This window comes from Salminus brasiliensis, chromosome 8 (assembly GCF_030463535.1).
Source record: "Salminus brasiliensis chromosome 8, fSalBra1.hap2, whole genome shotgun sequence".
NCBI classification, from domain to species: domain Eukaryota; kingdom Metazoa; phylum Chordata; class Actinopteri; order Characiformes; family Bryconidae; genus Salminus; species Salminus brasiliensis.
The window spans coordinates 33,451,728-33,469,761 of record NC_132885.1 but is presented as its reverse complement, the minus strand read 5'-3'; positions in this window follow the sequence as shown (position 1 = coordinate 33,469,761).

The following is an 18,034-nucleotide window of genomic DNA, read 5'->3' as shown; positions in this document are numbered from 1 at the left end:
TTCCCAGGATCGCATGGCCGGATTCCTCTCTGAAGGTGGAAACGACTAACAAGGGTCATTCCATCTGCTTCTCTCTTCACAACTGTGGCTGTGTGGCTGGCTTTCTGTCCAACTTTAACTGTGCCAGGCTGACTGTTCGTAAACAGCTGTGACACAGGTAAGTGATCATTCAGTTTCTATACATGTATTGACTTTTTCTTTTTTGTCATACAGTTTCCCAGGATGCCATGACGGACTCCCTCCTTGAAGGTGGAAACTACTAACAAGGGTTTATCCATCTGCATCTCCAATCTCAACTATGACTGGATGGCTGGCTATCTGTCCATCAACGGTGCCAGGCTGACTGTTTGGAAACAGCTGTGATACAGGTAAGTGATCATTCAGTTTCTATACATGTATTGACTTTCTTTTTTGTCCTACAGTTTTCCAGGATGCCATGGCGGACTCCCTCTCTGAAGGTGGAAACTACTAACAGGGGTCATTCCATCTGCTTCTCACTTCACAACTGTGGCTGTGTGGCTGGCTTTCTGTCCATCTTCAACTGTGTGAGGCTGACTTTTCGTAAACAGCTGTGATACAGGTAACTGATCATTCAGTTTCTATACATGTATTGACTTTTTCTTTTTTGTCATACAGTTTCCCAGGATGCCATGACGGACTCCCTCCTTGAAGGTGGAAACTACTAACAAGGGTTTATCCATCTGCATCTCCAATCTCAACTATGACTGGATGGCTGGCTATCTGTCCATCAACGGTGCCAGGCTGACTGTTTGTAAACAGCTGTGATACAGGTAAGTGATCATTCAGTTTCTATACATGTATTGACTTTCTTTTTTGTCCTACAGTTTTCCAGGATGCCATGGCGGACTCCCTCTCTGAAGGTGGAAACTACTAACAGGGGTCATTCCATCTGCTTCTCACTTCACAACTGTGGCTGTGTGGCTGGCTTTCTGTCCATCTTCAACTGTGTGAGGCTGACTTTTCGTAAACAGCTGTGATACAGGTAAGTGATCATTCAGTTTCTATACATGTATTGACTTTCTTTTTTGTCATACAGTTTCCCAGGATGCCATGACGGACTCCCTCTCTGAAGGTGAAAATGATCAACAAGGGTTTATCCATCTACATCTCCAATCTCAACTATGACTGGATGGCTGGCTTTCTGTCCATCTTTAACTGTGTGAGGCTGACTATTCGTAAACAGCTGTGATACAGGTAAATAATAATTCAGTTTCTATACATGAATTGACTTTTTCTTTTTTGTCATACAGTTTCCCAGGATGCCATGACGGACTCCCTCCTTGAAGGTGGAAATGACTAACAAGGGTTTATCCATCTACATCTCCAATCTCAACTATGACTGGATGGCTGGCTATCTTTCCATCAACGGTGCCAGGCTGACTGTTCGTAAACAGCTGTGATACAGGTAAGTGATCATTCAGTTTCTATACATGTATTGACTTTCTTTTTTTATCATACAGTTTCCCAGGATCCCATGACGGACTCCCTCTCTGAAGGTGGAAACGACTAACAAGGGTTTATCCATCTGCATCTCCAATCTCAACTATGACTGGCTGGCTGGTATTTTTTCCATCTTCAACTGTGCCAGGCTGACTGTTCATAAACAGCTGTGATACAGGTAAATGATCATTCAGTTTCTATACATGTATTGACTTTCTTTTTTTTGTCATACAGTTTCCCAGGATGCCATGACGGACTCCCTCTCTGAAGGTAGAAACGACTAACAAGGGTCATTCTATCTGCTTCTAACTTCACAACTGTGGCTGGCTTTCTGTCCATATTCAACTGTGCCAGGCTGACTGTTCGTTAACAGTTGTGATACAGGTAAGTGATCATTCAGTTTCTATACATGTATTGACTTTTTCTTTTTTGTCATACAGTTTTCCAGGATGCCATGACCGACTCCCTCCTTGAAGGTGGAAACTACTAACAGGGGTCATTCCATCTGCTTCTCACTTCACAACTGTGGCTGTGTGGCTGGCTTTCTGTCCATCATCAACGGTGCCAGGCTGACTGTTTGTAAACAGCTGTGATACAGGTAAGTGATCATTCAGTTTCAATACATGTATTGACTTTCTTTTTTGTCACACAGTTTCCCAGGATCCCATGACAGACTCCCTCCTTGAAGGTGGAAACTACTATCAAGGGTTTATCCATCTGCATCTCCAATCTCAACTTTGACTGGCTGGCTGGCTATCTGTCCATCAACGGTGCCAGGCTGACTGTTCGTAAACAGATGTGATAAAGGTAAGTGATCATTCGTTTTCTATACATGTATTGGCTTTCTTTTTTTTATCATACAGTTTCCCAGGATCCCATGACGGACTCCCTCTCTGAAGGTAGAAATGACTAAAGAGGGTCATTCCATCTGCTTCTCACTTCACAACTGTGGCTGGCTTTCTGTCCATCTTCAACTGTGCCAGGCTGACTGTTTGTAAACAGCTGTGATACAGGTAAGTGATCATTCAGTTTCTATACATATATTGACTTTTTCTTTTTTGTCCTACAGTTTTCCAGGATGCCATGGCGGACTCCCTCTCTGAAGGTGGAAACTACTAACAGGGGTCATTCCATCTGCTTCTCACTTCACAACTGTGGCTGTGTGGCTGGCTTTCTGTCCATCTTCAACTGTGTGAGGCTGACTTTTCGTAAACAGCTGTGATACAGGTAAGTGATCATTCAGTTTCTATACATGTATTGACTTTCTTTTTTGTCATACAGTTTCCCAGGATGCCATGACGGACTCCCTCTCTGAAGGTGAAAATGATCAACAAGGGTTTATCCATCTACATCTCCAATCTCAACTATGACTGGATGGCTGGCTTTCTGTCCATCTTTAACTGTGTGAGGCTGACTATTCGTAAACAGCTGTGATACAGGTAAATAATAATTCAGTTTCTATACATGAATTGACTTTTTCTTTTTTGTCATACAGTTTCCCAGGATGCCATGACGGACTCCCTCCTTGAAGGTGGAAATGACTAACAAGGGTTTATCCATCTACATCTCCAATCTCAACTATGACTGGATGGCTGGCTATCTTTCCATCAACGGTGCCATGCTGAGTGTTCGTAAACAGCTGTGATACAGGTAAGTGATCATTCAGTTTCAATACATGTATTGACTTTCTTTTTTGTCACACAGTTTCCCAGGATGCCATGACAGACTCCCTCCTTGAAGGTGGAAACTACTATCAAGGGTTTATCCATCTGCATCTCCAATCTCAACTTTGACTGGCTGGCTGGCTATCTGTCCATCAACGGTGCCAGGCTGACTGTTCGTAAACAGATGTGATAAAGGTAAGTGATCATTCGTTTTCTATACATGTATTGGCTTTCTTTTTTTTATCATACAGTTTCCCAGGATCCCATGACGGACTCCCTCTCTGAAGGTAGAAATGACTAAAAAGGGTCATTCCATCTGCTTCTCACTTCACAACTGTGGCTGGCTTTCTGTCCATCTTCAACTGTGCCAGGCTGACTGTTTGTAAACAGCTGTGATACAGGTAAGTGATCATTCAGTTTCTATACATGTATTGACTTTCTTTTTTTATCATACAGTTTCCCAGGATCCCATGACGGACTCCCTCTCTGAAGGTGGAAACGACTAACAAGGGTTTATCCATCTGCATCTCCAATCTCAACTATGACTGGCTGGCTGGTATTTTTTCCATCTTCAACTGTGCCAGGCTGACTGTTCATAAACAGCTGTGATACAGGTAAGTGATCATTCAGTTTCTATACATGTATTGACTTTCTTTTTTTTGTCATACAGTTTCCCAGGATGCCATGACGGACTCCCTCTCTGAAGGTAGAAACGACTAACAAGGGTCATTCTATCTGCTTCTAACTTCACAACTGTGGCTGGCTTTCTGTCCATATTCAACTGTGCCAGGCTGACTGTTCGTTAACAGTTGTGATACAGGTAAGTGATCATTCAGTTTCTATACATGTATTGACTTTTTCTTTTTTGTCATACAGTTTTCCAGGATGCCATGACCGACTCCCTCCTTGAAGGTGGAAACTACTAACAGGGGTCATTCCATCTGCTTCTCACTTCACAACTGTGGCTGTGTGGCTGGCTTTCTGTCCATCATCAACGGTGCCAGGCTGACTGTTTGTAAACAGCTGTGATACAGGTAAGTGATCATTCAGTTTCAATACATGTATTGACTTTCTTTTTTGTCACACAGTTTCCCAGGATGCCATGACAGACTCCCTCCTTGAAGGTGGAAACTACTATCAAGGGTTTATCCATCTGCATCTCCAATCTCAACTTTGACTGGCTGGCTGGCTATCTGTCCATCAACGGTGCCAGGCTGACTGTTCGTAAACAGATGTGATAAAGGTAAGTGATCTTTCGTTTTCTATACATGTATTGGCTTTCTTTTTTTTAATCATACAGTTTCCCAGGATCCCATGACGGACTCCCTCTCTGAAGGTAGAAATGACTAAAAAGGGTCATTCCATCTGCTTCTCACTTCACAACTGTGGCTGGCTTTCTGTCCATCTTCAACTGTGCCAGGCTGACTGTTTGTAAAGAGCTGTGATACAGGTAAGTGATCATTCAGTTTCTATACATGTATTGACTTTCTTTTTTTTGTCATACAGTTTCCCAGAATGCCATGACCGACTCCCTTTCTGAAGGTGGAAAATACTAACAGGGGTCATTCCATTTGCTTCTCACTTCAGAACTGTGGCTGTGTGGCTGGCTTTCTCTCCGTCATCAACGGTGCCAGGCTGACTGTTCGTAAACAGCTGTGATACAGGTAAGTGATCATTCAGTTTCTATACATGTATTGACTTTTTCTGTTTTGTCACACAGTTTCCCAGGATCGCATGGCCGGATTCCTCTCTGAAGGTGGAAACGACTAACAAGGGTCATTCCATCTGCTTCTCTCTTCACAACTGTGGCTGTGTGGCTGGCTTTCTGTCCAACTTTAACTGTGCCAGGCTGACTGTTCGTAAACAGCTGTGACACAGGTAAGTGATCATTCAGTTTCTATACATGTATTGACTTTTTCTTTTTTGTCATACAGTTTCCCAGGATGCCATGACGGACTCCCTCCTTGAAGGTGGAAACTACTAACAAGGGTTTATCCATCTGCATCTCCAATCTCAACTATGACTGGATGGCTGGCTATCTGTCCATCAACGGTGCCAGGCTGACTGTTTGGAAACAGCTGTGATACAGGTAAGTGATCATTCAGTTTCTATACATGTATTGACTTTCTTTTTTGTCCTACAGTTTTCCAGGATGCCATGGCGGACTCCCTCTCTGAAGGTGGAAACTACTAACAGGGGTCATTCCATCTGCTTCTCACTTCACCACTGTGGCTGTGTGGCTGGCTTTCTGTCCATCTTCAACTGTGTGAGGCTGACTTTTCGTAAACAGCTGTGATACAGGTAACTGATCATTCAGTTTCTATACATGTATTGACTTTTTCTTTTTTGTCATACAGTTTCCCAGGATGCCATGACGGACTCCCTCCTTGAAGGTGGAAACTACTAACAAGGGTTTATCCATCTGCATCTCCAATCTCAACTATGACTGGATGGCTGGCTATCTGTCCATCAACGGTGCCAGGCTGACTGTTTGGAAACAGCTGTGATACAGGTAAGTGATCATTCAGTTTCTATACATGTATTGACTTTCTTTTTTGTCCTACAGTTTTCCAGGATGCCATGGCGGACTCCCTCTCTGAAGGTGGAAACTACTAACAGGGGTCATTCCATCTGCTTCTCACTTCACAACTGTGGCTGTGTGGCTGGCTTTCTGTCCATCTTCAACTGTGTGAGGCTGACTTTTCGTAAACAGCTGTGATACAGGTAAGTGATCATTCAGTTTCTATACATGTATTGACTTTCTTTTTTGTCATACAGTTTCCCAGGATGCCATGACGGACTCCCTCTCTGAAGGTGAAAATGATCAACAAGGGTTTATCCATCTACATCTCCAATCTCAACTATGACTGGATGGCTGGCTTTCTGTCCATCTTTAACTGTGTGAGGCTGACTATTCGTAAACAGCTGTGATACAGGTAAATAATAATTCAGTTTCTATACATGAATTGACTTTTTCTTTTTTGTCATACAGTTTCCCAGGATGCCATGACGGACTCCCTCCTTGAAGGTGGAAATGACTAACAAGGGTTTATCCATCTACATCTCCAATCTCAACTATGACTGGATGGCTGGCTATCTTTCCATCAACGGTGCCAGGCTGGCTGTTCGTAAACAGCTGTGATACAGGTAAGTGATCATTCAGTTTCTATACATGTATTGACTTTCTTTTTTTATCATACAGTTTCCCAGGATCCCATGACGGACTCCCTCTCTGAAGGTGGAAACGACTAACAAGGGTTTATCCATCTGCATCTCCAATCTCAACTATGACTGGCTGGCTGGTATTTTTTCCATCTTCAACTGTGCCAGGCTGACTGTTCATAAACAGCTGTGATACAGGTAAGTGATCATTCAGTTTCTATACATGTATTGACTTTCTTTTTTTTGTCATACAGTTTCCCAGGATGCCATGACGGACTCCCTCTCTGAAGGTAGAAACGACTAACAAGGGTCATTCTATCTGCTTCTAACTTCACAACTGTGGCTGGCTTTCTGTCCATATTCAACTGTGCCAGGCTGACTGTTCGTTAACAGTTGTGATACAGGTAAGTGATCATTCAGTTTCTATACATGTATTGACTTTTTCTTTTTTGTCATACAGTTTTCCAGGATGCCATGACCGACTCCCTCCTTGAAGGTGGAAACTACTAACAGGGGTCATTCCATCTGCTTCTCACTTCACAACTGTGGCTGTGTGGCTGGCTTTCTGTCCATCATCAACGGTGCCAGGCTGACTGTTTGTAAACAGCTGTGATACAGGTAAGTGATCATTCAGTTTCAATACATGTATTGACTTTCTTTTTTGTCACACAGTTTCCCAGGATGCCATGACAGACTCCCTCCTTGAAGGTGGAAACTACTATCAAGGGTTTATCCATCTGCATCTCCAATCTCAACTTTGACTGGCTGGCTGGCTATCTGTCCATCAACGGTGCCAGGCTGACTGTTCGTAAACAGATGTGATAAAGGTAAGTGATCATTCGTTTTCTATACATGTATTGGCTTTCTTTTTTTTATCATACAGTTTCCCAGGATCCCATGACGGACTCCCTCTCTGAAGGTAGAAATGACTAAAGAGGGTCATTCCATCTGCTTCTCACTTCACAACTGTGGCTGGCTTTCTGTCCATCTTCAACTGTGCCAGGCTGACTGTTTGTAAACAGCTGTGATACAGGTAAGTGATCATTCAGTTTCTATACATGTATTGACTTTTTATTTTTTGTCCTACAGTTTTCCAGGATGCCATGGCGGACTCCCTCTCTGAAGGTGGAAACTACTAACAGGGGTCATTCCATCTGCTTCTCACTTCACAACTGTGGCTGTGTGGCTGGCTTTCTGTCCATCTTCAACTGTGTGAGGCTGACTTTTCGTAAACAGCTGTGATACAGGTAAGTGATCATTCAGTTTCTATACATGTATTGACTTTCTTTTTTGTCATACAGTTTCCCAGGATGCCATGACGGACTCCCTCTCTGAAGGTGAAAATGATCAACAAGGGTTTATCCATCTACATCTCCAATCTCAACTATGACTGGATGGCTGGCTTTCTGTCCATCTTTAACTGTGTGAGGCTGACTATTCGTAAACAGCTGTGATACAGGTAAATAATAATTCAGTTTCTATACATGAATTGACTTTTTCTTTTTTGTCATACAGTTTCCCAGGATGCCATGACGGACTCCCTCCTTGAAGGTGGAAATGACTAACAAGGGTTTATCCATCTACATCTCCAATCTCAACCATGACTGGATGGCTGGCTATCTTTCCATCAACGGTGCCATGCTGAGTGTTCGTAAACAGCTGTGATACAGGTAAGTGATCATTCAGTTTCAATACATGTATTGACTTTCTTTTTTGTCACACAGTTTCCCAGGATGCCATGACAGACTCCCTCCTTGAAGGTGGAAACTACTATCAAGGGTTTATCCATCTGCATCTCCAATCTCAACTTTGACTGGCTGGCTGGCTATCTGTCCATCAACGGTGCCAGGCTGACTGTTCGTAAACAGATGTGATAAAGGTAAGTGATCATTCGTTTTCTATACATGTATTGGCTTTCTTTTTTTTATCATACAGTTTCCCAGGATCCCATGACGGACTCCCTCTCTGAAGGTAGAAATGACTAAAAAGGGTCATTCCATCTGCTTCTCACTTCACAACTGTGGCTGGCTTTCTGTCCATCTTCAACTGTGCCAGGCTGACTGTTTGTAAACAGCTGTGATACAGGTAAGTGATCATTCAGTTTCTATACATGTATTGACTTTCTTTTTTTTGTCATACAGTTTCCCAGAATGCCATGACCGACTCCCTTTCTGAAGGTGGAAAATACTAACAGGGGTCATTCCATTTGCTTTTCACTTCAGAACTGTGGCTGTGTGGCTGGCTTTCTCTCAGTCATCAACGGTGCCAGGCTGACTGTTCGTAAACAGCTGTGATACAGGTAAGTGATCATTCAGTTTCTATACATGTATTGACTTTTTCTGTTTTGTCACACAGTTTCCCAGGATCGCATGGCCGGATTCCTCTCTGAAGGTGGAAACGACTAACAAGGGTCATTCCATCTGCTTCTCTCTTCACAACTGTGGCTGTGTGGCTGGCTTTCTGTCCAACTTTAACTGTGCCAGGCTGACTGTTCGTAAACAGCTGTGACACAGGTAAGTGATCATTCAGTTTCTATACATGTATTGACTTTTTCTTTTTTGTCATACAGTTTCCCAGGATGCCATGACGGACTCCCTCCTTGACGGTGGAAACTACTAACAAGGGTTTATCCATCTGCATCTCCAATCTCAACTATGACTGGATGGCTGGCTATCTGTCCATCAACGGTGCCAGGCTGACTGTTTGGAAACAGCTGTGATACAGGTAAGTGATCATTCAGTTTCTATACATGTATTGACTTTTTCTTTTTTCTCATACAGTTTCCCAGGATGCCTTTACGGACTCCCTCCTTGAAGGTGGAAACTACTAACAAGGGTTTATCCATCTGCATCTCCAAACTCAACTATGACTGGCTGGCTGGTATTCTGTCCAACTTCAACAGTGTGAGGCTGACTGTTCGTAAACAGCTGTGATAAAGGTAAGTGATCATTCAGTTTCTATACATGTATTGACTTTCTTTTTTGTCCTACAGTTTTCCAGGATGCCATGGCGGACTCCCTCTCTGAAGGTGGAAACTACTAACAGGGGTCATTCCATCTGCTTCTCACTTCACAACTGTGGCTGTGTGGCTGGCTTTCTGTCCATCTTCAACTGTGTGAGGCTGACTTTTCGTAAACAGCTGTGATACAGGTAAGTGATCATTCAGTTTCTATACATGTATTGACTTTCTTTTTTGTCATACAGTTTCCCAGGATGCCATGACGGACTCCCTCTCTGAAGGTGAAAATGATCAACAAGGGTTTATCCATCTACATCTCCAATCTCAACTATGACTGGATGGCTGGCTTTCTGTCCATCTTTAACTGTGTGAGGCTGACTATTCGTAAACCGCTGTGATACAGGTAAATAATAATTCAGTTTCTATACATGAATTGACTTTTTCTTTTTTGTCATACAGTTTCCCAGGATGCCATGACGGACTCCCTCCTTGAAGGTGGAAATGACTAACAAAGGTTTATCCATCTACATCTCCAATCTCAACTATGACTGGATGGCTGGCTATCTTTCCATCAACGGTGCCATGCTGAGTGTTCGTAAACAGCTGTGATACAGGTAAGTGATCATTCAGTTTCTATACATGTATTGACTTTCTTTTTTAATCATACAGTTTCCCAGGATCCCATGACGGACTCCCTCTCTGAAGGTGGAAACGATTAACAAGGGTTTATCCATCTGCATCTCCAATCTCAACTATGACTGGCTGGCTGGTATTTTTTCCATCTTCAACTGTGCCAGGCTGACTGTTCATAAACAGCTGTGATACAGGTAAGTGATCATTCAGTTTCTATACATGTATTGACTTTCTTTTTTGTCATACAGTTTTCCACGATGCAATGGCGGACTCCCTCTCTGAAGGTGGAAACGACTAACAAGGGTTTATCCATCTGCATCTCCAATCTCAAATATGACTGGCTGGCTGGCTTTCTGTCCATCTTCAACTGTGTGAGGCTGACTGTTCGTAAACAGCTGTGATACAGGTAAGTGATCATTCAATTTCTATACATGTATTGACTTTTTCTTTTTTGTCATACAGTTTCCCAGGATGCCATGACGGACTCCCTCCTTCAAGGTGGAAACTACTAACAAGGGTTTATCCATCAGCATCTCCAATCTCAACTATGACTGGCTGGCTGGCTATCTGTCCATCTTCAACTGTGTGACGCTGACTGTTCGTAAACAGCTGTGATACAGGTAAGTGATCATTCAGTTTCTATACATGTATTGACTTTCTTTTTTGTCATACAGTTTTCCACGATGCAATGGCGGACTCCCTTTCTGAAGGTGGAAACGACTAACAAGGGTTTATCCATCTGCATCTCCAATCTCAACTATGACTGGCTGACTGGTATTCTGTCCATCTTCAGCTGTGCAAGGCTGACTGTTCGTAAACAGCTGTGATACATGTAAGTGATCATTTAGTTTCTATACATGTATTGACTTTTTCTTTTTTGTCATACAGTTTCCCAGGATGCCATGACGGACTCCTTCCTTGAAGGTGAAAACGACTAACAAGGGTTTATCCATCTCCATCTTCAATCCTATATATGACTGACTGGCTGGCTGGCTATCTTTCCATCTTCAACTGTGCAAGGCTGACTGTTCGTAAACAGCTGTGATACAGGTAAGTGATCATTCAATTTCTATACATGTATTGACTTTTTTTTTTTTTTCATACAGTTTCCCAGGATGCCATGACGGACTCCCTCCTTGAAGGTGGAAACTACTAACAAGGGTTTATCCATCTGCATCTCCAATCTCAACTATGACTGGCTGGCTGGCTATCTGTCCATCTTCAACTGTGTGAGGCTGACTGTTCGTAAACAGCTGTGATACAGGTAAGTGATCATTCAGTTTCTATACATGTATTGACTTTTTCTTTTTTGTCATACAGTTTCCCAGGATGCCATGATGGACTCCCTCTCTGAAGGTGGAAATGACTAACAAGGGTTTATCCATCTACATCTCCAATCTCAACTATGACTGGCTGGCTGGTATTCTGTCTATCAACGGTGCCAGGCTGACTGTTTGTAAACAGCTGTGAAACAGGTAAGTGATCATTCAGTTTCTATACATGTATTGACTTTCTTTTTTGTCATACAGTTTTCCACGATGCAATGGCGGACTCCCTTTCTGAAGGTGGAAACGACTGACAAGGGTTTATCCATCTGCATCTCCAATCTCAAATATGACTGGCTGGCTGGCTTTCTGTCCATCTTCAACTGTGCCAGGCTGACTGTTTGTAAACAGCTGTGATACAGGTAAGTGATCATTCAGTTTCTATACATGTATTGACTTTCTTTTTTGTCATACAGTTTTCCAGGATGCCATGGCGGACTCTCTCTGTGAAGGTTGAAACGACTAACAAGGGTCATTCCATCTGCTGTCACTTCAGAACTATGGCTGTGTGGCTGGCTTTCTGTCCAACTTCAACTGTGTGAGGCTGACTGTTCGTAAACAGCTATGATACAGTTAAGTGATCATTCAGTTTCTGTACATGTATTGACTTACTTTTTTTATCATACAGTTTCCCAGGATGCCATGACGGACTCTCTCTCTAAAGGTGGAAACGACTAACAAGGGTTAATCCATCTGCATCTCCAATCTCAAATATGACTGGCTGGCTGGCTTTCTGTCCATCTTCAACTGAGCCAGGCTGACTGTTCGTAAACAGCTGTGATACAGGTAAGTGATCGTTCAGTTTCTATACATGTATTGACTTTTTCTTTTTTGTCATACAGTTTCCCAGGATGCCATGACGGACTCCCTCCTTGAAGGTGGAAACGACTAGCAAGGGTTTATCCATCTGCATCTCCAAACTCAAATATGACTGGCTGGCTGGCTTTCTGTCCATCTTCAACTGTGTGAGGCTGATTGTTCGTAAACAGCTGTGATACAGGTAAGTGATCATTCAGTTTCTATACATGTATTGACTTTTTCTTTTTTGTCATACAGTTTCCCAGGATGCCATGACGGACTCCCTCCTTGAAGGTGAAAACGACTAAAAGGGTTTATCTATCTGCATCTTAAATCCTAAATATGACTGGCTGGCTGGTATTCTGTCCATCTTCAGCTGTGCAAGGCTGACTGTTCTTAAACAGCTGTGATACATGTAAGTGATCTTTCAGTTTCTATACATGTATTGACTTTCTTTTTTGTCATACAGTTTCCCAGGATGCCATGACGGACTCCTTCCTTGAAGGTGAAAACGACTGACAAGGGTTTATCCATCTGCATCTTCAATCCTATATATGACTGGCTGGCTGGCTGGCTATCTTTCCATCTTCAACTTTGCAAGGCTGACTGTTTGTAAACAGCTGTGATACAGGTAAGTGATCATTCAGTTTCTATACATGTATTGACTTTCTTTTTTGTCATACAGTTTTCCAGGATGCCATGGCGGACTCCCTCTCTGAAGGTCAAAACGACTAACAAGGGTTTATCCATCTGCATCTCCAATCTCAAATATGACTGGCTGGCTGGCTTTCTGTCCATCTTCAACTGAGCCAGGCTGACTGTTCGTAAACAGCTGTGATACAGGTAAGTGATCATTCAGTTTTTTATACATGTATTGACTTTCTTTTTTGTCATACAGTTTTCCAGGATGCCATGGCGGACTCTCTCTGTGAAGGTTGAAACGACTAACAAGGGTCATTCCATCTGCTATCACTTCAGAACTATGGCTGTGTGGCTGGCTTTCTGTCCAACTTCAACTGTGTGAGGCTGACTGTTCGTAAACAGCTATGATACAGTTAAGTGATCATTCAGTTTCTGTACATGTATTGACTTACTTTTTTTATCATACAGTTTCCCAGGATGCCATGACGGACTCTCTCTCTAAAGGTGGAAACGACTAACAAGGGTTTATCCATCTGCATCTCCAATCTCAAATATGACTGGCTGGCTGGCTTTCTGTCCATCTTCAACTGAGCCAGGCTGACTGTTCGTAAACAGCTGTGATACAGGTAAGTGATCATTCGTTTTCTATACATGTATTGACTTTCTTTTTTTTGTCATACAGTTTCCCAGGATGCCATGACGGACTCTCTCCTTGAAGGTGGAAACTACTAACAAGGGTTTATCCATCTGCATCTCCAATCTCAACTATGACTGGCTGGCTGGTATTCTGTCCATCAGCGGTGCAAGGCTGACTGTTCGTAAACAGCTGTGATACAGGTAAGTGATCATTCAGTTTCTATACATGTATTGACTTTCTTTTTTGTCATACAGTTTCCCAGGATGCCATGACGGACTCCCTCTCTGAAGGTGGAAACTACTAACAGGGGTCATTCTATCTGCTTCTCACTTCACAACTGTGGCTGGCTTTCTGTCCATCTTCAACTGTGCCAGGCTGACTGTTTGTAAACAGCTGTGACACAGGTAAGTGATCATTCAGTTTCTATACATGTATTGACTTTCTTTTTTGTCATACAGTTTTCCAGGATGCCATGGCGGACTCTCTCTGTGAAGGTTGAAACGACTAACAAGGGTCATTCCATCTGCTGTCACTTCAGAACTATGGCTGTGTGGCTGGCTTTCTGTCCAACTTCAACTGTGTGAGGCTGACTGTTCGTAAACAGCTATGATACAGTTAAGTGATCATTCAGTTTCTGTACATGTATTGACTTACTTTTTTTATCATACAGTTTCCCAGGATGCCATGACGGACTCTCTCTCTAAAGGTGGAAACGACTAACAAGGGTTAATCCATCTGCATCTCCAATCTCAAATATGACTTGCTGGCTGGCTTTCTGTCCATCTTCAACTGAGCCAGGCTGACTGTTCGTAAACAGCTGTGATACAGGTAAGTGATAATTCGTTTTCTATACATGTATTGACTTTCTTTTTTTTGTCATACAGTTTTCCAGGATGCCATGGTGGACTCCCTCTCTGAAGGTGGAAACGACTAACAAGGGTTTATCCATCTGCATCTCCAATCTCAACTATGACTGGCTGGCTGGCTATCTTTACATCAGCGGTGCAAGGCTGACTGTTCGTAAACAGCTGTGATACAGGTAAGTGATCATTCAGTTTCTATACATGTATTGACTTTCTTTTTTGTCATACAGTTTCCCAGGATGCCATGACGGACTCCCTCTCTGAAGGTGGAAACTACTAACAGGGGTCATTCTATCTGCTTCTCACTTCACAACTGTGGCTGGCTTTCTGTCCATCTTCAACTGTGCCAGGCTGACTGTTCGTAAACAGCTGTGATACAGGTAAGTGATCATTCAGTTTCTATACATGTATTGACTTTCTTTTTTGTCATACAGTTTTCCACGATGCAATGGCGGACTCCCTCTCTGAAGGTGGAAACGACTAACAAGGGTTTATCCATCTGCATCTCCAATCTCAAATATGACTGGCTGGCTGGCTTTCTGTCCATCTTCAACTGTGTGAGGCTGACTGTTCGTAAACAGCTGTGATACAGGTAAGTGATCATTCAATTTCTATACATGTATTGACTTTTTCTTTTTTCTCATACAGTTTCACAGGATGCCATGACGGACTCCCTCCTTGAAGGTGGAAACGACTAACAAGGGTTTATCCATCTGCATCTCCAATCTCAACTATGACTGGCTGGCTGGCTATCTGTCCATCTTCAACTGTGTGAGGCTGACTGTTCGTAAACAGCTGTGATACAGGTAAGTGATCATTCAGTTTCTATACATGTATTGACTTTTTCTTTTTTGTCATACAGTTTCCCAGGATGCCATGATGGACTCCCTCTCTGAAGGTGGAAATGACTAACAAGGGTTTATCCATCTGCATCTCCAATCTCAACTATGACTGGCTGGCTGGTATTCTGTCCATCAACGGTGCCAGGCTGACTGTTTGTAAACAGCTGTGAAACAGGTAAGTGATCATTCAGTTTCTATACATGTATTGACTTTCTTTTTTGTCATACAGTTTTCCACGATGCAATGGCGGACTCCCTTTCTGAAGGTGGAAACGACTAACAAGGGTTTATCCATCTGCATCTCCAATCTCAAATATGACTGGCTGGCTGGCTTTCTGTCCATCTTCAACTGTGTGAGGCTGACTGTTCGTAAACAGCTGTGATACAGGTAAGTGATCATTCAATTTCTATACATGTATTGACTTTTTCTTTTTTGTCATACAGTTTCCCAGGATGCCATGACGGACTCCCTCCTTGAAGGTGGAAACTACTAACAAGGGTTTATCCATCTGCATCTCCAATCTCAACTATGACTGGCTGACTGGTATTCTGTCCATCTTCAGCTGTGTAAGGCTGACTGTTCGTAAACAGCTGTGATACATGTAAGTGATCATTTAGTTTCTATACATGTATTGACTTTTTCTTTTTTGTCATACCAGTTTCCCAGGATGCCATGACGGACTCCTTCCTTGAAGGTGAAAACGACTAACAAGGGTTTATCCATCTGCATCTTCAATCCTAAATATGACTGGCTAGCTGGCTGGCTATCTCTTCATCTTCAACTGTGCAAGGCTGACTGTTCGTAAACAGCTGTGATACAGGTAAGTGATCATTCAATTTCTATACATGTATTGACTTTTTCTTTTTTGTCATACAGTTTCCCAGGATGCCATGACGGACTCCCTCCTTGAAGGTGGAAACTACTAACAAGGGTTTATCCATCTGCATCTCCAATCTCAACTTTGACTGGCTGGCTGGCTATCTGTCCATCTTCAACTGTGTTAGGCTGACTGTTCGTAAACAGCTGTGATACAGGTAAGTGATCATTCAGTTTCTATACATGTATTGACTTTTTCTTTTTTGTCATACAGTTTCCCAGGATGCCATGATGGACTCCCTCTCTGAAGGTGGAAATGACTAACAAGGGTTTATCCATCTGCATCTCCAATCTCAACTATGACTGGCTGGCTGGTATTCTGTCTATCAACGGTGCCAGGCTGACTGTTTGTAAACAGCTGTGAAACAGGTAAGTGATCATTCAGTTTCTATACATGTATTGAGTTTCTTTTTTGTCATACAGTTTTCCACGATGCAATGGCGGACTCCCTTTCTGAAGGTGGAAACGACTAACAAGCGTTTATCCATCTGCATCTCCAATCTCAAATATGACTGGCTGACTGGCTTTCTGTCCATCTTCAACTGTGTGAGGCTGACTGTTCGTAAACAGCTGTGATACAGGTAAGTGATCATTCAATTTCTATACATGTATTGACTTTTTCTTTTTTGTCATACAGTTTCCCAGGATGCCATGACGGACTCCCTCCTTGAAGGTGGAAACTACTAACAAGGGTTTATCCATCTGCATCTCCAATCTCAACTATGACTGGCTGGCTGGCTATCTGTCCATCAACGGTGCCAGGCTGACTGTTTGTAAACAGCTGTGATACAGGTAAGTGATCATTCAGTTTCTATAAATGTATTGACTTTTTTTCTTTTTTATTATAGTTTCCCAGGATCCCATGACGGACTCCCTTTCTGAAGGTGGAAATGACTAACAAGGGTTTATCCATCTACATCTCCAAACTCAACTATGACTGGCTGGCTGGTATTCTTTCCAACTTCAACTTTGTGAGGCTGACTGTTTGTAAACAGCTGTGATACAGGTAAGTGATCATTCAGTTTCTATAAATGTATTGACTTTTTTTCTTTTTGTCATAGTTTTCCAGGATGGCATGACGGACTCCCTCCTTGAAGGTGGAAACTACTTACAAGGGTTTATCCATCTGCATCTCCAATCTCAACTATGACTGGTTGGCTGGTATTTTGTCCATCTTCAACTGTGCCAGGCTGACTGTTCGTAAACAGCTGTGATACAGGTAAGTGATCATTCAGTTTCTATACATGTATTAACTTTCTTTTTTTTGTCATACAGTTTCCCAGGATGCCATGACGGACTCCCTCTCTGAAGGTGGAAACTACTAACAGGGGTCATTCTATCTGCTTCTCACTTCACAACTGTGGCTGGCTTTCTGTCCATCTTCAACTGTGCCAGGCTGACTGTTCGTAAACAGCTGTGATATAGGTAAGTGATCATTCAGTTTCTATACATGTATTGACTTTCTTTTTTTTGTCATACAGTTTCCCAGGATGCCATGATGGACTCCCTCTCTGAAGGTGGAAACTACTAACAAGGGTTTATCCATCTGCATCTCCAATCTCAAATATGACTGGCTGGCTGGCTTTCTGTCCATCTTCAACTGTGTGAGGCTGACTGTTCATAAACAGCTGTGATACAGGTAAATGATCATTCAGTTTCTATACATGTATTGACTTTTTCTTTTTTGTCATACAGTTTCCCAGGATGCCATGACGGACTCCCTCCTTGAAGGTGGAAACGACTAACAAGGGTTTATCCATCTGCATCTCCAAACTCAACTATGACTGGCTGGCTGGTATTCTGTCCATCTACAACTGTGTGAGGCTGACTGTTCGTAAACAGCTGTGATACAGGTAAATGATCATTTAGTTTCTATATATGTATTGACTTTTTTTCTTTTTTGTCATAGTTTCCCAGGATCCCATGACGGACTCCCTTTCTGAAGGTGGAAATGACTAACAAGGGTTTATCCATGTACATCTCCAAACTCAACTATGACTTGATGGCTGGCTATCTGTCCATCAACGGTGCCAAGCTGACTGTTCGTAAACAGCTGTGATACAGGTAAGTGATCATTCTGTTTCTATAAATGTATTGACTTTTTCTTTTTTGTCATACAGTTTCCCAGAATGCTATGACCGACTCCCTCTCTGAAGGTGGAAAATACTAACG